Here is a 7,168-nt window from a genome sequence, read left to right on the forward strand (position 1 = left end):
CTTGTCCCTGAGGAGTTGGAGGGGGGGAGGGTTGTTTGGGTTTGTTTTGTTTTTCTTTAAATATGTTCCTCATTTGGGTGTCTTCCTTAAATACTTCAAAAGTTAGCATAACACAGCTGAATCCTGGAAGGCTGAGACAAGCAATTTCATATCCTCTAACATCATAATATTTAAATAGATAAGTGGTGTGCATACTTAAAGAAATCCCTGTTTCAATGCCATGCAAAAACTAAATCAGTGAAATAACCTCCTATTTCTCAGTTGGTCTTGCAAGATGCTTTGCATCTTAGTAGTAGCTGAACTTACTTAGAAATATGGACATGTTTAGGAAATTAGATTTTAACTAATCTGTAGGCAACCACAAAAGAGTGCATTAAAAAAAGCAGAATCATTACCCATCGTTTCCATTTTATCATTCTGAAAAAGGAAAAGTTAGCAGCAGATAAGTTATTCTACTAGTGAAGTATGTTTGGTTTAAAAGGCACAGAAGAAATGTCTGTTGTTACCATGTCTCAGGCAAAGAAACTTGGAATTATCTAGTAAGAACAAAATTTTAAAATGCATATAGATACATTTAGCACCACACTTGGCATTATCTCCTCAGTGCACTGCAGGAACATTAAATTGCTGGTTGAAAACAGATGGGAAACATAAAAGTCAAGCCTGCTATCTGACATCAGCACAATTAGCACCTCTGTTTCACAACCGTGGCTCCACCTGTGGGAACTGCTATCTTTTCAGTGGCAGGGACATAAATATACAGAGGCCACGTCATGCTTGTCGCATACTTGTTATTCAATAGCTGCAAGTGCTAAGAACGTGCTCACAAGATACACACAGAGCGGGACTGCATCGTATCAGGACACAGGCTGGATAGAGATTCACCCACAGATTTACTAGGGATGTAACATTTCAATGAGAAAATGAGAGCATAAAAGCAAAAAGAAGTCCCGAAAGGAAAAAAAATGTTGATTTCTATCAACTTTCTCATCACAGTACAATTTGCTGACATCTAGGAGAAAAACATACTTCCCGTGGCAACCAAAGCCTCTAGAAATCCCCTGAACTGCACCTCTGCCAGCTGGGGCCGTCTGGCAGCTATCTGATAAAGCAAAGGGGAACAGGCAACTGCTTCCACGGATGCAGCAGAATGGAGCAGGGTGAAGATACTGCTGAACAACTCTCCAAGACTGTGAAGGTGGCAGACGATGTGGTTCATCCTTGGTGTCATTTCTGCTACAGTAATACAATACACAAAAAAGCAAAAGTAAACCAACATTTCTGCAGTATGCCAACAGAGACTGTGATGAAACCCCCTCTCCCCAGTACGTGCTGCCAAGCCACTACTGATCTGCAGCACAGCTGCGCCCCAAAGCTTCCATTTAATCCTCACTCACCTCTTCCTACCCACTACCCTTGTTACCTCCTGTTTTCAATCTCTTCAACAGCTGCAAGGCCACTCCATCCTTCCTTGGCAGGGATAGGTAATGTCTGTCTGCTCCTGCTTCCTGATGTCCTTTGTTTCGCCTTTTCAGCCCCAGCTCATGCACACTACCTCCAAACATCAGGGAGCACAGAGGATTTTGGAAGCAGTGGAGAAAAGAAGCCCTCCCGCAGCAGCAAGAATCTGTCAGTATATTTTGATAGATAAAAGTTTCCTCTTGGCTATCTCATCTGAAAAACTGGTTTATCTCCCGTTCCCACAGTACGTAAGCGCCGTATTAATGAACATATCTTGACAACCTCCATGTGAGAAAGCAAAGTATTACCCAAGTAGGGTACAGCACAGGTGAGGAATGGAAGAACTGAGATATCCGAGAAGATATTTATGAATTTAGCCACCGAGAAGCAGGCATTTAGGAAGATTTATTTATTTTGTGAACCAGCTGAGCTGTTGAAGCACTCGCAGAGAACAATGAGACACCGGTGCTTAACTTGCCTATCTACCTTTGAAAAGTCTGAGAGGTTCCTATCTGAATCTCAAACGCTATTGAAAAGAGCATTACGTGATGTCTCCAAAGGCAGCGACAAGGCGCAGTGGTGTTGTCTCCAAGTCCCAAGTTAGTGCTCGAACCACCAGAAAAATCCCGGCACTAGGAAATCAGCTGGATCTTGTACTTTAAATCCCAGGGATACAATGGAGGTGGGGGGGTGGGTGTTTTGTTTTAAACTCATCCCATAGAAAGGGAGAACGCAGACTTGACTGACTGGTGCAGTCCTCTACAGACAAATTCAAATTAATAGTGTTCTTACCACAGATCATCCACATCCAGTTGCAGTATCTATTCATCAAAACAAATGCCCAGAAACCCTGCAGAATGAGAGGCAGACAGCCCAGAGGGAGCAGGCTATGACAGGTCAGGGACAGGATGTTCCTCCACAGTAAATATTCCCCCAACAAGTTACATACGTGGTGCAGAACCACAGGAGTGCAGGGATTGCTATGGTTTATTTTGCATTACAAGTTTTCATTTTTATTTTTACAGCTAGCATGGAAGTATGATACCTTTTCGATGCTTAAGTTCAGAGAGTTTATATTACAAGGTGGCAAACCTTACTGAAAGGCTGTCATAGACATGGCAGAGAATGACCTCCTTCATGTGGGAGGTGCCGTGTTGGCTCAGCCGGGACTTTGAGAACTGCGGTGTTTGCAGCGTACTGACAGGTACGCACATCCCTCCCCTCCCTGTAAGAAGCACTCATAGGTTACTGCGCAGAGAAAGTAAACCAGTTGCTTTTCTTCTGATGTCAAACTAATAACTGGCATTTATTCTTCATAGCGCTGTAGGACCTGGGAGCCCTCGTCAGTCATTAGGACCCCAGTGTGCTGGACACCGTGCAAACAGACCAGGCAGCAATTTAGCCTTTACAGATGACCTCAGGTCAAGGCTAGGAAAGAATAACGAAAAACTGATGGTCAAGTGCACATATTGTTTAGTCCCTGAAACGCAGAAGAATTTTTACCATTTTCAGTGGGCTTTTATTCAGGTTGCTCATCTGGGTGTGGTGCCCACTGGTCTATCCCAGACACCCGTTTGCATGCACATACACAGCCTCATCTGCTGACAAATTTCTTTACATCATCACGCATCAGTTTACTGGTTGGCAAAGGGGATAATTTGTGTTCCCTGACCAAAATCCATGAACTTGCTACAAAATTCTTACGCTTATTTCCAGAAAAATACCAGTGTATCAGTAACATACAACGTTAACAGCAAAGAGATATCCCCAAAAATGAAAAGTAGGAATCAAATTAAGGGGAACACCCAGCAAATAAAGGAGCCAGCTTACATGTTTCTAATGAAGTTAAAGATTAATGGGAAAGACCATAAACAGAGAACACGAGGAATCACGTATGGTTTGTATTCTGTGTGGAATTAGCTGACTGTATTGCATAAAGCTCAGAGTAAATGAACTACACCAGGGAGTCCTCGGATGCTCCTGGCTAGTATCAAATCAGCTACATTTCATGATTTTCCACTGATGCTCTTACTAGAAATATATTCAACTTTTTTAAACAAAGTCTTTTCTGTACCCAAACAGCAAACAAATCACTGATTAAATGGAGAGATAGCATACCCAGATGATTTGCATCTAACTGCACCTCAAGTCATATAATTATGCATTGTAACACCACTGCGAAGGGTTTGAACTAAAATTCCCCAAAGCTAGTAATTGCTGCAAAATGAGGTTACTAATTTATTTTTTAGTATCACCACCCCGAGGGGTGTTGTGATGCCTGAAGGCCCCCAGTCTCCAAAACAGGAGTAAATTTAATTGTAGCCTTTTCCACATTATTTTGTGTTTACTGATATGAAAGTGTCTTGTGGGGTTTTTTTCCTCCCAAATCTGTGTGCGTGACCACTTTCACTCCATAGCTATGGAAACCAAGGGGCAGACAAGGCCAGAACCAGAGTGATGTCCCCTAAGTCCTCGTTGCTTGGCCTTCACAGTGAGATGCAACAAACCCACTGCTGACAATTGCACTCCTGGCCACCAGTGTTTGCATCCCAGCCCACCAGCTCTGCAGCACAGCTCCTCGCCACTAGACCTGCAGAGCAATACCATTTCCACATCCACAAAGGACTCGCCTCTGCGCTTCCTCCCAAGAGCACTGGGGGTAAGACAACAACTCCAAACCTGCACGAAGGCGATGGCAGGCAGGATAGGCAAGCTGTGACTGCTCTTCAACAAGCTTAAAAATTATATTTATGTGACAGTTATTTGGGAGAGGGAGGCATTACTAGTCATGGCTTGGGTTAGAGACAGGAAAACAGTGAAGCAAATATGACTCGGAGTGGAAAATAATTTGGCTTGCGGCACTTTCTTTGCAGCATTTATTGATGATCATTCAAAAACATTTGTTTCTAACTACTGCACATCCTCTAAAAGCACTCTGTGGTAAGTAAGTCTCCCACTCCACTGACCACCTTCGGCACTGCATTTGAGGAGCCAGCTTCCAGCCTCTGCCTCAGATTTGCTGCCCAGTCCACCCAAAAAGACCTGGCCTTAAACATGGGAAAAAGAGGAAGAGAAAGAAATCTCTAACCCCCAGTTGGTGAATATTCCTAATGTTGACAAGGTCCAAATAATTGCATTCCCCATGCTCAATTACATTTATGTGCTACCCACTCAATAGATGAGAATCCTACATACGCAGACATACATAAGAAACCTCTCGAAAAACAGTTCCAAGGACTGCCTCAAAATGAAGCCCCCTCCCTCCTTCCCAGCTCCCACAAGCCGGTCTGTCTCTGACCCGTCCAAAGTTACAGGCTGAGGTGTCTAGAAACGGGAATCTCCTCCAGCTTTTATTTGCCCTGGGGTGATGAGACGGAAGGCTGGAAGAAACCTCATCTCTCAAATTGCTCCTGTCAGGGAGCTGCCCTGGACTGCAGCCAGCTAAACCCTTGGAAGAGGGGGAATGTCCTTTCCAGATCCTCTAACGGTACGGCCCCAATGCTCAGTAACAGTCAAAGTGGTGCCGGGGTTGTTAAGGGTTGACACTTTTCTCCTGTTAGGAGAAAAATAAGGAGCAAACCAGACAGTGGCTGTATTCCACTGCATAAACCTAAGGTTGGCCCAGACCTCACGCAGGGATACAGTTCTGTCCCTCTGCTCAAAAATGATATATTAGAAGATTAAAAGGTTCAGAGAACGGCAACAGTGGTAAACCAGCTTCCATTAAAAACAAAACACAAACAAAAAGCCCAAAACCCACAACAACAAACAACACAACACTAAGTGCGCAAACATTCTCCAATAGTCTACCACATCAGGACTGGCACGCGGAGTGTTTCCAAGGACTGATGTTTGCCCCTCTCTGCTAATGCAACTAAGAGGTGCAGAGCGAAGCCGCAGAACGGAGCCACACACAGAACAAAGCAAAGGCACATGGTCCTTTGCACAACAGGCGGTGCATCTGCAGAGCTCCTTCCCCCAAGATGTGGTGCATTGCCAAAAGTTTATACAGGTTCACGAGGAGACTGGGAAAGTTCACAGAAATCAACCAAAAACGGCTGTAAACAGAGACACCTTATCCAGCTCATGGATTTCCTGAATTGGCTGGAGGAAGCATCACTGCATACATACCTTGTTCTTGCTTCTCCTCAGGCATCTACCTCTGGCCATTGCTGGGGGAGAGGATACTGAGTCGGGTGAATCACCAGTCTGAGCTGGTGCCACCATTCTCGCATTCCTGTCCCTACTGAAGAAAACAGCTAAACTTTAACTGGTTTTAACAATTCTGGTCTTAAATCCATTTAACTTGCTTATAAAGGCTAAGTTTATAAAGCGAGCTACAAAAAGTTTGGCATGCAGCTTGCAGAGCAAAGCCAGCTATCATGTTAACTTACCCAAAGAAAATCCAACCAAATTAAAACACACGCTATACATATAGAGAGTCTCATTGCTACTAGGGGACAGAATTCTCCTTGAGATTTGTCCTCAGCCCCAGCTGAAGCCTGGGAGGAAACAGTCAGGCCCTGCAGTATTGTTGAACGTTTTCATGCAGTGGGATTCAGACTGCTTTGTAACCTGCATGCCAAATTCTGCTCTCCGTAATATCACGTAATCCTGTTGGTTTGCAGCTGGGTTGTCTTCTTGCTTAAAAAAAGACCCACACAGATTTTCAACTGCATAAGAAATGCTTCCCACAGTAGGAGCCTTCTTTGGGGCTTGTTGAAGGTGGTGTCCTATTCCAAGGGTTGGACCTGAGCAAACAGTGGAGTGTCTCATCATTGCCTGTAACACCACAAGTAAGAAATAAAGTTATGCCAAGCACTGTGGCCTGCCAGCTCCCGAACCAAACCTGAAGCCTCAGATATGCCATGGGAAGAAATGCCTCATGAATTTAGGATGTGTATACAAAATGGATCTCTGAAAGCACAGCAATCCCCACCACCACTCCCAGCAAACCTCAGTCAAACAAAACTTTCCTTCATGCTTGAGTTGGAATTTAGCTGGAGCAAAGACCAATGAATCTCTCATTTCTTGTTGTTTGACTAAGGAGAAACACTGCTGATATCCTGGCTGGGTCCTGCCTACTCCTGTGTCACAAGAACCAGCTGTAGAGACAAGATGTTTCACTCAGATCGTTCTCTGTAATTACCTAGACTCTCTCTTGTTTACCTTGGTAGAAACACTGGTACATGCAGAGGATGGAGTGTGCACCTCTGTTTTACCTGTGCTGGCAAAAAAACACAGAGTAAAGATCAAGAGATTAAAAAGAAAGCTTTTTCAGCATTCTGGCTGAGCTGCTCTGGAAACCCGAGGAATTTGCGAGCAAGGATGTGCATAGACAGGTCTGGAGTGCTTCAAGCAGCTGCTGGCTTTGCCAGCTCATCTCCTTCTTCCAGCTGCACCGAGCCAAGAGGGAGGACACAACATCATCAGCCTCTTTTAAAAAAAGGAGGGATGAAACAAAGCACAGGATGGTTACCCTGCTGCAGACTGGCTCCTCAACAAGCACAGCTCTTGAAAGACAGCACTGCAAAAGGAATTTGGTTTCTGCCATGCTGGGGTTGAGGTTTCTGTCTTGGGTAAGGAGGGGTCCTTCCCTCACTTGCCAGCAGGTTCTCTTCAAAGCTGTGAGCTGCCACATAGTTTTCGGAGTCATTGAGCAGTGCCTGGATTAGCTGTGCTGCATACGGTCAGGTCATTTGGAGAC

This window comes from Aptenodytes patagonicus, chromosome 1 (assembly GCF_965638725.1).
Source record: "Aptenodytes patagonicus chromosome 1, bAptPat1.pri.cur, whole genome shotgun sequence".
Taxonomy (NCBI): Eukaryota; Metazoa; Chordata; class Aves; order Sphenisciformes; family Spheniscidae; genus Aptenodytes; species Aptenodytes patagonicus.